The sequence below is a fragment of the Typopeltis vanoorti genome, chromosome 18 (genome assembly GCF_054136105.1).
Source record: "Typopeltis vanoorti isolate ZY-2024b chromosome 18, IOZ_Tvanoo_1.0, whole genome shotgun sequence".
In the NCBI taxonomy this organism is placed as follows: Eukaryota; Metazoa; Arthropoda; class Arachnida; order Uropygi; family Thelyphonidae; genus Typopeltis; species Typopeltis vanoorti.
This window is the reverse complement of record NC_143566.1, coordinates 79999765-80016707: the sequence shown is the minus strand read 5'-3', so window position 1 is coordinate 80016707 and position 16943 is coordinate 79999765. Positions and strand designations below refer to the sequence as shown.

Here is a 16943-nt window from a genome sequence, read left to right as displayed (position 1 = left end):
TTCAGCAAATTACATTGAAAGTGGAATTATAGTTTTTCCCCTCACTTGGTATTTCAATCCTGGCGTGGATCGGGAATTAAGTTTAATGGAAAATGAAGCTACCGTTCTGTAAATTACGACAACTTTTCCGTGTGTGTGTGTGTGTGTCGTGGGTCGAAGGCGACCGTGTGCTGATTTAATAAGAGAAGGCGTCAGGACGAGGATTTGACAAACACAAGCGTGGAAAAGAAACACGTAGCGTACCTTCTGCTCTATAAATATACGTTTGCGTCTTCTAATTTAGGAAAGACTGGTATATTGCCACGGGCAAACTTTCAAAATACATTTACTAAAATAATACCTTCATGTCTGTAACAACGATCATATCGTAAAAAGAATGTTGCAGTTAGCTTCTAAAACTGTATCGAGAAATTCTCCATCTAGTTGAAACAGCAAATTTTGTGCTTTTTTATTTTTCAAAACTGAGGTACAAAAGTATCAGCGAAAAAAAAAAAAGAAAAAAAAAAACATGAGCATAAGAGCAATAAATATGTTTTTTTTTTGTTTGTTTTTTGTTTCTTTCTACGCAACAATACTTTTTTTACGCTATTAATGATGAGAGTCAGAAATTCATATATTAAACATCATTCGCACGAGAAGTGCCATTTGTTGTTGTACTTTGCACAAATGAGTGTTCTTTTTTTTTAGAAGCTTGCAATCATTAATGAAATCAATGATGTTAAGGGATTTCACCGATTTGAATGCTTTATGAAACGCTCTCTGTAAGAAATTGAAATATTTCCTTCTTTCTTTTTTCTTTTCTTTTTTCTTTTTTTTAAATTAAAATAATAAGAAACCAAGCTTCAGAAAGAGGAGAGAGAAATTTCTAAAAACTGAAAGAGGAGGGAAAAAAAAAAAAAAAGGATTTTAAAAACTTACTGTTCCTTGACAAGCTGATTCGGTGTGGCCTTTGACGTTGAAATCCAGTCTTTCATGTGCCACTAATGAAACAAAGAAAAAATGAGGAATCAGATAAAAAAAAAAAAAAGTGAACAGTTTTGCCACGAGAAAAAGAAGAAAAAAAAAAACATCGTAATACAAAATTCAAGAAAATAGTTTGTGTTTTAAAATACTTTTATTTGATTCTCCACTTTTAAGTGAAACGAGGGTTCCTGTATCAATTAATGGAAGCATAATATATAAGAACATAAAATATGCAAGTTTTAAGTATAAAAAATAATGCATTTGACTGTAATAGGCATTTTGTCATTTTACCATTTCTAATTGCAAAGAACGTCTACTGTGTAATACACTCGAGATATCTGCCATGAACGTAGAGGCAACAGATTGGACATTCCCCAAGATACAAACGGTAGCTAGATGAGCATTCCACATCCACTTTATTCCTTAAGATCAGATTAAAGATTAAAGATCAGATCAGATAATCCCACTAACCCACCCAAAAAAAAATCAAAAATCCTGGATATGCCTCTGAAAAACATATAACCGAATTAAGAAGTCATTTTTTTTTTAAATTTAGCCCTATGTTCATAAATAAAAAAAATAAATAAATAAAATAAAACTGCCTTTTCTATGTTAACAGTCGCACACAATTAATATTCTTAAAGAAATGCGCAAGAGAACATCCCACATCCCCCAATTTAAAAATAATCAAAAAAGTATTTATTTTATATATTAATATCGTTTGTTTTAACCTCCCAAAATACCTTAATTACAAAAGGAATCACGAAATATAAAATATAACATAAGCAAATCAGGCGATCATGTGATCACGCTAAATCTCCTTACTGTAATGTGTGATAGCAAAACAGACAGTTAAGGTGAGTTGTGAGAAAAACTACAAGAGATCTATTCGTTAAAATTGTTACAGAAAACTGCTGTATTGTAGATGCCTATTGGTCAGGGCAGTTCAGATAAAGCAACCGCAGTCAACGTAATGACCCCATGGCCATATATTTGCATAGTGTCATTGGAAAGCAACTTGTATAGAATCATACGGAGGATTGAAAGAAGTAAAATGGTTACTGGACCTTCTACCAAAAGGATCCTTCAAAACATTTATAGATTGTATGCTATCATAGAGTACTTTAATTAAATAGATATGGATGACAACCAACTGCACAATATTCTGATCACATACAAACAATTCACATTGAACTTAACTGGTTGATGGACTGAGTCCTTGACTCTTTATCCCTTCATCTGGATTTTAGTTTGTGGGTGATGAGATTATTGTGGGTAATTTACCCGCTCATTGTGAGCATTGAGGCTGTATCAGCTTTCTCTTGCGATGGAGGATTTCGGGTTTTTTTATGTTTGAAATGATCTGAGGGATTGTAGTCCGCTGCTTGTCGAATTAGGTGATTTGGGTGATTATCCGTGTTTGTGAAGAATTTCTCCGCAATGCCTGTCATGTAGGTCTTAATATCTGGAAGATTGGCTTCTTGATGTAACTGGATTTTTCTGATGAACCATGGGGCATTAAATGCCATTCTTAGGCATTTATTCTGTATTGTCTGAAGTTGTTGATGTTGCTTTTAGTTGTGTGTGACCCCAGGTTGGAGAGGCGTAAGTTAGTGGCGGTCTGATTACCGATTTGTAAAGGAGAATTTTGTTGCTTATGCTTAGGAAGCTGTTCCTATTCAAAAGTGGATATAGCTGTGCTATGGTCTGACTTGCTTTAGTGGCGACACTATCTATATGTGACTTGAAGTTTAGGCGTCTATCAAGATGAACTCCCAGATATTTGGTAGAATTGCGCCAAGGGATGATTTTACCAAATATTTGTATGCTTGTATTCGGTTCTGCTTAACGTCTGGTAAAAGAACTGCAGAGCTTTTGTTTGGATTGATTGCGATACGCCACTTGGTGTACCAATCCTCCAATTCATTGAGTGTTCTCTGCAGCTTGATTGTGGCCAGATGTGGACGGAGGGATCTGGATATAATGATTGTGTCATCGGCATATACAGCGGCGATAGATGGGGACAGTTTGGGGGAGATCTGCCATTTACATGGAGAAGAGTAGGGGAGATAGCAGAGAGCCTTGAGGGACTACGGCCGTGATTCTCCTCTCTCTGGATCTGATACCGTTGAGTTTTATTTTAAATTTTATGTTATTTAGATATGATTTGATAAGTAGAACTAGTGATAATGGAATACCAACTTCGTGTAGTTTAAAAATTAGTCCGTGATGCCACACTTTATCAAATGCCTGAGTGATGTCCAGGAAAACTGTGCCAGAGTGTTGGTGCCATTCATACCCTTGGGCTATATGTTCGACAACTCTGTAAATTTGTAGCGTTGTGGAGTGATATTTCCTAAAGCCGAATTGTTCATCTTGAATGACATGGTTGATATCTGTTGTCTCTTGAACCCGTGTGAGAATAGCACGTTCGGTAATCTTACCTATGCATGAAAGAAGGCTGATTGGTCTGTAATTTTTAGGAAACTGTCTATTTTTTCCAGGTTTGGGAATTAGGAAAACGTCGGCAATTTTCCATCGCTCTGGGAAATAATTTAGCCGGAGAATGGCATTAATGATGGCTACTAGATGCATAACCCCTTTGTGGGGAAGTAGCGTGAGCACCTTGTTTGTTATTCCATCTGGTTCCGGAGCCTTTTTGTTATTTAGTTTTTTCTTAAAATCTCATATATTTCTGTTGGTGACAAGTATTTGTTATTGGATTGGAGTGAAGCATTTTGAGTTATTTTACGCACTTGAGTGTGAATTTTACTTATGAAATTTATATCTGTATTGATATAATTGGGGCTTCACTGTTTTTCTAAACTGTCAGCAAATGCTTCAGCTTTTTCCTCGTCGTTGTAGATAACATTAGATTCACCTTGGATTGGAGGAAATGTAAAACGCTTTGAACGGAGTGATTTCATCATTTTCCATAATGATTTATCCTCTGTGTTTAATTGGTGAATTTTGTTATTCCAGAGTTGGTTACGGTGGTCCTTTAGGGCATATCGAACCTGGTTTGTTGCTCTATTGACTACTTGTTTATCCACTAGGTCCATTGTTCTCTGATATTGTCTTCTTAATCTGTTTTTCTCTTGGATAAAACGTTTTATATCCTCTGGGAGTTTATTTGATGGTGCACATTTGGTTTTACTTGTTACCTGTGTTATAGCTGTCAGTATTTATTTTTCAAGAGTTTTCACTGCTTTTTCTATATCTTCGGCGGATGTTATATACGGTATTGGACCAAGGTTTTCCTAGAAGGCTGAGGGAAGTTGTTTCCAATTTATAAATGTGGTGGTGTTTTCCGTTAAATCTTCTATGGTGCCTAGTTGTAATATGATGGGGTTATGATAAGAACTTAAGTCGTTGATTGCTTGTATCTGATAGCTGTGCGCTATGTTTTTTAATATAGCTATATCTAGTACATCAGGACGTCCGGTTGTCCCGTAATGTGTGGGTTTAGTGGGTCCTATTACTGTTATATTTCTTGAAGTAGTGTAAGAGTTGAGTATTCTTCCGTTAATATTTGAGTTTCCGCTGTTCCAGACTGAATGTTTGGCATTAAAATCTCCGGCTATAATCACTGCTCTGCCTGTATTTAGTATCACATCTAAGTCAGATTCAAGGAGTTTTTTTAATTTGGGGGGTTGTAGGCTGCATATATCGTAATGCTGTTTGTGTTTTCCATATGCATTTCTATTCCTGTAGTTTCCGTGTGTTCTGTCGTTTCCATGGGGTTCGGCTATTGAATTATGTTTTATGTTTCTTTTCACAAAGATAGCAGTGCCTTCACCTTTAGCAAAGCATCTGTCTGTACGGAAAGTGCTATAACCGTTGATTCTGATTTTGTCACTTGGACGAAGATGTGATTCATTCATGAGGATGATGTCTGCTTGAGTTTCTGCTGCAACCTCCTGCAGCTCCTGTAATTTGATAGATAAACCATTTGCGTTCCATGAAACAATTTATAGCGATTTCGGTTTTCTTTTGGACTTATCCATTAAGAATTTCCATAAGGAGTGATTGTGTGTGCCTTAAGATGATATCCTTGGCGTCTTGAGTTGGGTTGGTTTGCCGGAGTTTAGCAAGCATTTCTCCTAAGTGGCTTGTTATGTTCAGTAGGATAGGTTCGTTGTTTGCTGTGACTGATTTGGTTTTGGATATTTTTGGGAGGTTGATCTTGTAACTTCAGCATACGATCTTCCATCCGTTGTGGAGACTATGGTTTGATGGGAGGACGTGCGCTCTTGAAGAGGCTTACTGGTTTTGAGTTGTATCTTTTGGTTTTGGGGAAATGCTATACAGCCCTATAGTTTTCAGGGTGTGGTCCTCCGCAATTTGCACACTTTGCTGGAAGTGTGCGGGGTTTTTGGCATTCATTTGATGCGTGTTCGCCACCACATTTCACGCAACGAATTCAGCCTTGCAGCATCATTGTGCGTGCCCAATCTTCTGGCATCTATGACACTGGGTTGTAGTTGATTTATATTTCAATGACTCAACTTTCATGACTAGATCACAGATGGTTTGGAGATTGTATATATGTTTTTGGTCTTTACTTATTTCCACCAGAATTAGGGGATAGGGTGTTTTATCAGCTCTCCGAATTCGGCTGACTTTAATTGGGTTAAATCCCTTATATTAGAGGTCTGCTGTGAGGTCTTATATTTGTAATGTTTCAGTTACTCCCCTTAATACCACTTTTAGATTTTTCTCACTGTTGAGTGCAAAAGTGTGGTATGGCAGGTTGTTGTTGTTGTCTAGGAGTTTGGTTATTTTTCTATAGTATGACGACGTTTTAGGTTATATACGTATCCCTTCTTCTGTGTTTGTGGCTTTCATGAAGGTGATATCTGAAGATTTTAGTGCGGATGCTACGGACGTCCAGTGCTCCGTGGCCCTTAGGACGACTGGGGGTACCCTTTCTTTAAGTTCATTATCTGGTTCTATCTCTGCTGTTTTGGGTGTATCTGCAGTAGAGGAGATTTTCATTTTCTTTTTGACCGTTTGGAATTCTGTGTTGGTTACCAAAAATTGCTGAGTATTATCTAGGGATGCAGCGTCCTCAATATTCGTGGAGTGTCATCCATCCTATCCTCTGTGACTGCTGTAGGGGGGGGATGTATCTAACAGTTTTACTTTCCCTGGCCAGTTGTTGCTCAACAGTTTTCCTAATCTTAAAATTCTCTGTAAACTTCTTCGAATATGCTTTCATTGAGAGGTTTTGACATGTCTGATAGGAGGTAATAACCCTGTTAGAATAAAGTTTGAGAACTTTATTCTAACAGGGTTATTACTTATTTTATTATTAATTATTACCTAGAGCCCAATATAAATATTAGATCAAATCGATCTACCAGCATAGGTAGCAAAATTTTGCACTTAAAATTTTTCTGAACAAAACTACTTACCAAAAAACTTCATTTATACATACTTTTGATATTTGATTGCGAATCTAAACCAAAACTCAACAAACATTATTCGTCAAACTAAACGATATTACATTCACTAGGCTTTATACGACTCAGCTAACCCTCACTCAGTAGATACAATCCACTAATCTTATAATCTTATGCAGAAGTTTGCTTTCTGCCGAAATGCCAAACAATTCACATCCTTATCCTTATAAGGACTGGCTTAAAGGGGGAAAGCAAGAATGCTTTTCATCTTCCTCGTTATTTGTAGAGGACAGTGTAGGGATAAGGTGTTATTGAGGTATTAAAGCTCTGATCATGGCAGGAGGGTAACAGCAATAGCCGAGCTTCTGTTAGAACTTCATTGGCTACAGCATTGCCATCCATTGCCCTCCAAGGGTATTAATCACCACATCTTACGGTCGATCCTCATTTTTACATATAGTGTTATTAATTTATAAATTATATGGTAATTTCTTCCTATATTATTTATTTTAAACATTTTCTTATAATTACTTTCGATAATTAGTATATGTCTATTATATAATTGATACAATAAATTATTATACACGATAAATAGTTAAATTTAAAAAAACATTTCTTAATGGACTTATCCGCTAATTTTTATTCGGTACGTCATTAAATGCATAAAAAGTCTAGATTCCTATTTTAATTAGCTGAATTTATTTAAAAAAACGTATCATTATCGTTCATAAATTAACATCTAAAATAAATAATAGGAAGAGTTTAAAAAAAAAAAACGCGATCGCGAATATTGGCAAACTCAATATCTACTTAGTTCAGTGAATAAATGCAAAATAAATCAAGCAAAAAGACATGAAAATAAAGCAAATAACTGTCGATCTGTGGACAAAAATGTTCCCCAATGTGGACATACGAAAGTAAAAGATTAATACTTTAGCCCGTCTAGGTATAAACAAATGGTAAGGCTGTCACTATATAAAAGAAAAAGAAAAAGAAAAAAGAAAAAAAAATTAATTAGTCTTCTCCTTCTATTTCTTTCATTTTTTATTGCATATTGAGAGCAATTTTATGTCATGCAGATTTCAAATTCAAATCGTTCTCAAGTTTCTAAAAATGGAAAAAAAAAAAAAACAATAAAAAACGGTGTCCAAATAAAAAAATAAAAAATAAAGGAAAGAAAAATGATTCAGTACAAGCACCCAGCTCGATTATTTCGTAAGATAGTTAACCAGTTTCTGTACTCTGCATACCAGAGTTTCATTATTCTGTCTAGTTCTCCACCAATCGATTAAAACTTCTGGAGCAATCGCGTTATGTTTGTGTAAGACAAACATTTCCAAATCGATTCGTTTGGCTGATAAGAGTTAGCAGATGGAAATGGGAACTTAAAGAGAACAATTAATTCTCTTAGCTTGTAATCTTGCTTCTCTTTAAGTGCTCACATATTGTACACTCATTCATGCCATTCTTATTTATAAAATCCTCAGTGATAAATTAATTCTATGTTATCTTAGTGTTTCCTTAATATAGTATATTTTTGGTGAATAAATTTCTTCTTGGGTAAATGTATTAATATTAATAATTGAAAGGAGTTTATTTGTAAAAATAACGTAGTTTAATATTGGACAAAAGCTTCCATCGATCTCCACAAAAGGAAGTGTATTGTTGGTTAATTTTATCGGAAATGAATTACGTAACACATTTTTTTTATATATAGAAAAAGAAATAAACTTGTTTTCTTTGAAAAAAAAAAATAAAAGTGAAGGCCAAATTGATTACTGCAATGTTATTAAAATATTAGCGAACTATAGTTTTACATAGGCGACAATGTATTATCCTTTACATCAGAAATATACAGTAATTGATATGCTTGCCTTTATATTTTGCCGTTGTGCGGCGCTGTTGACGTAAGTCAAGTACAGTTCTTCAAAGCACGTCAATGCAACCGAAGGCGAAAAGGCAGTCCAAGTGATAATAAGAAAAAAAAAAAAAAAGTTCCCGTAAACCGAGCTTGATGTCAAGGTCACTTTTTTGTTGTTAACAGCTTGAAATAACAAATATCTAAAAGAGTGCATCATTTACAGTGAAGATTTTATATACAACTTTAAAAAAAAAAAATAATAATAATAATAGAAACTGATCAAATTGAATTTTGTTACAACCAACTATATATATATATATATATATATATATATATATATATATATATATATATATATATATATATATATATATATATATATATATATATATATATAACCCTGAACCGTCAGCGTTACAGCTGACGGTTCAGGGTTATTAAAAATGAAGCGCTACACGAAAGAAACAACGCATTTTCATTGTTGAGCAATATTTTAAAAATAATGAAGGTTTGGCAGCTACAGTTCGCAATTTTCCTACAAAATATGGTCGGAATAGTGATTTAACTTCATCAACTGTGAAAAGATTAATTAAAAAATTCAAGGAAACTGGATCAGTTAGTGATCTTATACACTCTGGCCGTCCTTCAACAAGTCGTTCAACAGAAAACATCGAAGCAGTTCGTGAGAGTTTGCTGAGAGTCCAGGAACATCAATTCGGCACCGTGGTCTTGAATTGGGCATTTCGAGAAGCTCTCTACAGCGTATTCTCACAAACGATTTGCATCTTTATGCTTACAAAGTTCAATTGACTCAAGAACTGAAGCCTACTGACCACACACAGCGAATAGAGTTCGTTGAATGGATTACGGAACAACAACAAGTGGATGCTTATTTTTCGAACAAAATCATCTTCAGCGATGAGGCTCATTTTCATCTTGATGGCTTCGTTAATCGACAAAATTGTCGCATTTGGGATTCAGAAAATCCACGAGTGATTGTTGGGAAACAAATGCATCCACAACGTGTCACTGTTTGGTGCGGATTTTGGGCAGGAGGCATCATCGGTCCATTCTTCTTCGAAAATGCGGCTGGTAAGGCAATATCAGTTAATTCGCTATCGCGACATGATAATCCAGTTTTTTGTGCCTAAATTGCAAGATATGGATGTGGACGACATGTGGTTTCAACAAGACGGTGCCACATGCCATACAGCCCGAGAAACAATTCAATTACTGCATGAGTCATTTCCTGGTCGTGTAATTTCCCGTTTCGGTGATCAGAATTGGCCGCCCAGATCATGTGACTTAACGCCGTTGGACTTTTTTCTTTGGGGTTTTTTGAAGTCTAAGGTTTGTGCCAACAAGCCCACGACCACCCACGCCTTGAAGGAGGAAATTGAGCGCTGTATCAACGAAATTCAGCCACATTTATGCAAAACGGTCATGGAAAATTTCGACAAAAGAGTGCGTATGTGCCAGCAAAGCCGTGGAAGCCATTTACCCGATATGCTATTCCATGCATAACCCTATACTGTATACTTTATGAATCAATAAGAAATTACAATTTTTAATTAAAAACCTGTTTTCTATCAAAATTACTTCTTGCGTGAATTTTGGGACACCCTGTATATATGAAACACATTCGGTTGCAAAATATCAGCAAAAGTATTTGTACTCTGTTGTGGATTTTCTTCTGGGGAGGGAAGAGGGGAGAACGATAGATTGGCTCATTCTGAACGTTTATGTGTGAATGGTTTGTATTTTTTTTTTCTTTTCTATGAGTGTTTTTGAATGACCAGCTCATATTTAAATATAATCATATGTCGTTCTACTCAGAAAAGACAGAATGGAGTCATCTGATTACTGATAGTGGAGCACAAGGTAAGACTTTGATTTTTGATGCAATTTAATTGCTATTGCTTCATTTAGCCTACGCTTGGTATTGCTGGCAGTCCTTTGTGGCTGCGGGATTTTGTACAAAATTTCTGCTGGCAGGTCTCTGGACCTGCGGGATTTCTACTAGCGCTCACACGCAATTAAATCGATATGAGCGTGCCTGACCTAGACGTCGTCACTGATTTGCTCGATAAAGAACTGGCTCTTATACTCATTAATAAATTCCAAAATAAGTTCAAGCTGACATGGCCTACTAGCATGATCGACCCCGACATCATTATCGAGTCACTCGATAAAGGGTTAGCACTCACTTTTGTTAAAAAGCTTCTCAAGAAATTTGAACCAGATTGGCCCGGCTACTTAAACTTATATTCTTAACCTGAGGTCGATATTGAAGAAAATGAAGACTCTCCTCAAATGGAGGAAAAACTCAATCTAGTTGTCTCTGCCTCTAATCCTTCTGATCAAGGAGAGATCCACGCTCGTAAGAAGCGAAAAACTCTCGCTGATGAGCCAACAAATGATGTTGGTATGGATGAGGACGCTCCCATTTCAGATCCCTCTGCCTCCCCCAATGAAAAGGTGCCACCGATTATCCGAAGGGAAAAGCAGAGATGGACAACACTAAGAACCACCATAGCTAACTTACAAATAAGTTATAGATCGGATAAAAATGTAGATGAGGGCATAAAAATTCAGCCCGCCACGGTGGCTGATTATAGAAATCTTACAAAGGAGCTGGACGCAAGAGGAACACAATATCACACGTTTTCACTTGCCTCCGAAAAAAATCTGAAAGTGGTCCTACGAGTAGTCTCCGAGGATATTGACATGGATGAAATAGTTACTGACCTCAACTTACATGACCTCCCATAAAAGTCATTAGAATGTTCTGATCAAATAGGACACCTATGCCTCTAGTCGTTGTAGAGATTCATAATATTTACAAAGACATATACAATCTAAAATCAATCTGTGAACTTAAAATCACCCCAGAACCATTGAGAAAGAGAGCATCTTCTGAGCAGTGCCACAGATGCCAAAAATTTGGCCATGCCCAGAAGCTATGCAAAGCCCAGTACAGATGCCTAAAATCACCCCACAAACACCTGCACCAAGCCAAAATCCACTCCGGCTAAGTGCGCTAATTGTGGGGGTTCTCACCCCCACATATTAGATGGAACGATCAAAATAATCAATCTACCTCGTCATCTAGTGCGAGAGTTCCTGAATTTCAGGCTTCTCAGTCCTCCCAGAGTGAGAACATGACAACAGGTGCTCGCCCACCATTAACTGAGCCCCTTAAGAAAATGAATCTTCAACATCAAGCGAGAACATATGCTGATGTGGCCCGCTCCAAACAGATAGTACAAACCCAAATTCAAATCTATCAGCTATTATCACCTCTTCTCTTGCAAACATACTGCAGGATTTCAGCAACTCAAATCCATCACTAAGTGTTACAAAAAGATTCTTACAGCAATCCCAATCTATATTATCTGCACTCTCTGATGCATAGGAAAAAAATCACCCCAGATTCGCTTAGGATTATCGCTTGGAATGCCAACGGTATCAAAACAAAGTGTTGGAAATCCAGGAATTCAATAATAGATATAATCCAGACATATTTCTAATCAATGAAACTCACCTGAGACCTGCTGACAACCTAAAAATTAGAGGGTATAAGATTTACAGAAACGACAGACTTGACTATAGAGGTGGAGATACAGCCACCCTTATCAAAAACTATATCGACCATCATTCAATAACCAACCCTACAACCGACAACCTCGAAATCACAGGCATTAATGTCCTCACAAACTCAATTGGAAACCTAAAAATGTTTGCTTCTTACAACCCTCCATTAAAAACATTGCTGACCTCAGATCTGGATGCCATCCTTGGAGTAAGAACCGGTCATCATCGCTGGAGACTTCAATGCAAAACATCCTGCCTGGAACAGTAAATCTACCAACAAAAATGGCCGAATACTGTTTAACCACTCTAGTTCCAATTGCATAGCTGTGACTGGTCCTTCTATACCAACTCATATCAGTCCAATTGGCTCCTCCGACGTCCTAGATACAGTTGTCCTCCAAAATGTCAAATTGCAGTACAACTTGGATTCACTTGACGAATTAACCTCTGACCACAACCCTATTCTGCTCCAATTAGGCAACCAGAAGGGACTGTCCCCCCCCCCGCCTCACACCTTCATACCTTGGGAAAAACTATCCAATGTGCTCCCAAACTACTTTGGTCCTGTTCCTCATATTAACTCTAAAGAAGAAATTTATTCTGTAATCAATAAATTTACTCAACAAATCAATGCAGCCTTATCATCTATCACCTCAAATACACCTACTTCTAAGCCTAAAAGACTTCCAGAAGATATTATGAACTTAATCAGGGAAAAAAATAAGGCAAGAAAAAGATACTTTAATACCAGGGCTGCCCAGGATAAAAAGTTACTCAACCGGTTGAATAGCGCAGTGAGAGATACACTGAAGGCCTACAGAAACAAACTATGGGAAGATAAATTAGCTTCCATTTCACCCGGGGATCAAACCGTTTGGAAACTGTTAAGAAATGTCAAAAATAAAAATAAAACTCTTCCTCCTCTCAAATCGGATTTAGGCATAGTTCACTCAGATGCTGAAAAAGTTGAAACTACAGTTAAAAACTTAGAAAAGCAGTACAGTCCATCTTATGATAACCTGAACTTCAATCATATTTATAAAATCCACTGCCATGTCAGATACGTACTAAAACAGTGTGATACTTGTACCAGCCAACTCACACCTACTTCTCCAGCTGAAATTTATGACATTATAAAGAACTTAAAGAATAAAAAAACTCCAGGGCCTGACGGCATATCCAACAAAGTTATTAAACTGCTACCCCGAAAGGTCATCGAAAGGCGTTCGACAAATTATGGCACTTTGGACTACTATACAAGTTGATTTTAGCTGCCATTCCATTAGATCTAGTCCAAATCATAAAGTCATTTCTTAGTGGCAGATGAATGCAAGTCAAACTAAATGATATATTATCTATCCAGCGACGAATCTTGGCAGGAGTGCCTCAAGGGTCCCTACTGTCACCGATACTTTTCACGATTTACATGGCGGACATTCCGCACGATCCAATGTCATCCATCATTGCCCTATACGCAGACGACACAGCTATACTAACCAGATCTATTAAACCGCACCTTGTCACCAAGAAACTGCAAGAAAACCTGCAGAGATTAGAGCACTGGTTCTGGGAATGGAGATTGCAAGTAAACCTTCAGAAGAGTATCGCCATGCTCTTCACTAAAAACTCAATATCTCCCAAAGATGACATCTTCTATTTAATATCAAGATTCCTTGGAAAGCAGAAACCAAATATCTGGGTGTACTACTGGACAGAAAATTAACCTTCAGTCCACATATAAGAGCCTCATGTACAAAAGCATCAAAAAGCATTGCACAGCTTTACCCTCTTATCAATAGGAATAGCAAGCTGGATACCAAAATAAAACTGCTCCTTTATCAGTTGATGATTCGACCCATTATTACTTATGCATCCCCAGCCTTGAGCCACACCTCAAGTACAAATATCCTCAAACTACAGAGAGTGCAAAACAAATGTCTCCGCGTGATCTTAAACGTACCATGGAATATCAAAAATATGCAACTCCACCGGGATACAAATATCCCCTACATCTACTCTTTCCTGCAGTCTTCAGCAATAAAGTTCTTCTCAGCATCCTCTTCACATCCAAATGAATTAGTGCAACAAGCAGCAATTATGATGAAACAGACTTCTCCAAATATAGGAGACCCAAGGCCATCCTACTTCCAAATGAAGATCTTTAAATCGCTCCCACACTTAGCTCATAAACTTTTCCCTACACAGCAACCTTATCAGACAGCAGGGATTATAAAAGCATTTTGCTTCACCCTTATAGTCAGCAACGTCTTGCGTCTTGCGAAACACATTCATTCAGTCAACCATAAACCTAATACTATAAATTATAGCTAACATTGAAAAAAATAATAATAAAAACTGCAATTGTTGAGTTCTCGAGGCCAGTTTCCCCGCTCTGCTGGATGAAAAACTCCAGATAAACTGGGGAGAAAAACCCTACTGTGCACGTCCAAGAGCGACTAACTTGGCTATGGAAGATCCTTCATCATCTCACGTCACCGACGGGAATCGAACCTAGGACACTCTTTCCGCAGCCATATGATTGGCGAAGCGCATAGTCACTAGGTTAACCGCGCGGACAGTATTTATTATTTTTAAATATAAAATATTTAAATACTGCTCGCAAACAATTTGTTCAACTTACAACGGTTTGTTTTACTGAGCCACTAATAACAGAAATGTAGGTTAAAACTATCTTCCATGTACGAACATGATATCCAGTAACAATATACTGTACTTTCTGTTATTCTTCTATTCCACAATCGAAGTCACCAATGTACATCTCCCAGACTGTAATCTTTCACATTTTCTATTTCTCTCATTCCTCCTGAAACATTAACCATAGTCTTCTTATCTGTTCTGCGTCTATTTTAATGACGTCTGGAGTATCTATCACGATTGTTTTTATCCGTCTGCCTGTTTTTCTGTCTGTCTCGCGACAAATTAACTTGAGAAGGGGGGAAAAAATGAATGCCATACGTTTATTAATAAAAGTTTCGGGATTAGATTCAGTTTAAATGAATAACTCTAACAAAGAATTAAATTGTTTTTAAGCTACTGATGCGATAAATCTATAATAAAAAAAGGGGGCATCTTTCAGTCAATATATTTTTTAAAAAAAAAAATTGCATTCGTTATGTTTAACAGATAAAACTGTATTCCATTGCATCTCTTAACGTGTTGTTTATAAAGTAAATAACTCATTTCTGAAGAAAAGAAGAAGGAAGAATTATACAATACCAATCAGCTAAGAGTGTCTCGTATGATGCCTTCCATTTCTGATAAGTTTCAAAGTTGAAAGACGTAAAATAAATAAATAAAATAAATGTCATTTGAAACTAGACATCTATTTCTTGCAAAATGCTGAAAAACAATTACTAGGATGTTTCATTTCTTTTCTTTCTTTTAAAGTCTACTTTCATTTGTTTTTTGTTTGTTTTTTTACCAATCATTCCATTGATAAGACCAAAATTTCCAGACAACCCCAAGTTTTTCTTCTATAATTTTAATCCCCAGTCCATCTTTGACGTATCACGTGAATCGACTCCTCAAAATCTAAGCACTTAGTTTTTCACTACAGATACAGGTTTATTATATATAGTTTAATAATATGTAATGTTATATAAATTTTAAAACCGATTATAGACTACTACTTTTGTTTATGACGTTCTCTCAATAGCCATGAGCTCCGTGGGTCAGTTGATTTCGACTCCCCTTTCAGATAGAAATATCTACATTCGAATGCAGTCTAGGACTCGAAGAATCTTTATCGGGTTTGTCTCAGGTATTGGGTGGGAGGCGATGTTGCTCATACCTCGAGGAACTTCACGTATCTATAGTTATTGGTTTGGGTGTTTTTAGGTGCCACTGCACACTCCAGGAATAACAGCAATGGTTGCCGAAATTGGTGTAGGATTCAGTTTTCTAACATACTCTCGCTTCAGTGCTTTAAAAGAAAATCATCAATGGACTATTTATTGAAAAACAGAAATTGATAAATCTTATAAAAATAATTTGCAAGAATTATTTTTATAAGACTTGAACGCAATGGATCATTTTGTAGAAACCCCCTAGCTTTATTTTGCGCCTAAAATATTAAGAACAATTTTGTATACAAATTAGAACTGACTTTCTTAATTTTAATCTTAATTCAATTTGATACCTTTAATCAAAACAGGCCTGTTATATTACACAAAGTTGATTTTTAATATGAATTCATAATTCTCTCAGTCAAATGAAAATAGCGATACTGTTTTACAGGTATATGTTTTATTTATCATATTATTGTAATATGCTACCATTCATACTCCTCCCATTCATTTCACCTTCTGCACGTGTCTTCAAAATTCATCATCATCATCACGTGTCAAATAACGTAAACCCATCCCTCCTCTTCATTTAACTTACGTGACCTTTAGAAGGTACGTAAAATAGCGTTGACTTCTACAGTGAGTTAAGCGAAAGTGGAAAGAATATCTTTACGCCCTCCCTTACCAGAGGGCGCCCCTACTAGATTTTTATTATTTTTTTTCTTTTGTGGCGTTTAACATTCCATTTTGGTTGCTAAACCAAAGAAAAAAAAATTGGATAAGTAATAACCTTTATCAGCTATTTGGAAAAGGAATCCTAGCCAAATGCGTAATGCCATCATGTGATTATTGACCAATAGAAAGCCATGAGAACTAATACGCTCTGAGCCAATTGAGTCTATTATCATAAAAACATAAATATGAAACATAAGCAAACTATATGGATTTAAATATCGCCTTTCTTAAGCCTACAGTTGTAATGCGCATGCGTGTAAGATAGCCCCGAATCCCAAAGGCAACTTTTTAAATGAAATAATGTCAAAGAAAATATTATAACATGTTTCGCATGGTTCGTTCTGTGACTGTTTCACAGGTAAACCACTTTCGTACTAAGTTAGTGAAAGGATGCATGCAAACAGTGACTGATGAAATATTCTGAGAAGAATGTAACATAAACGATACAGGGTTCTCAAGATGACAATAAGTACAACACCTGAAAGCGGGAGAGGATTCACGTCGACAAAAAGTTTTTCCGAACTTTTCTATCTTCTCTTTGGATTATCGTAACAGATATTTAAGCTGCAAGTTTAAAAC

General features: G+C 36.4%; 1 long non-coding RNA gene across 1 annotated transcript in view; it reads right to left on the bottom strand.

Annotated features, from left to right (window-relative positions):
• Positions 1-935: 935 nt before the first annotated feature.
• The window catches only part of LOC150096833 (uncharacterized), a 157542-nt gene continuing 141534 nt past the window's right edge, over positions 936-16943 (bottom strand). The window contains exon 4 of the long non-coding RNA XR_016549846.1: positions 936-980. This is a non-coding gene — a long non-coding RNA (uncharacterized LOC150096833). The remainder of the gene's footprint in view (positions 981-16943) is intronic.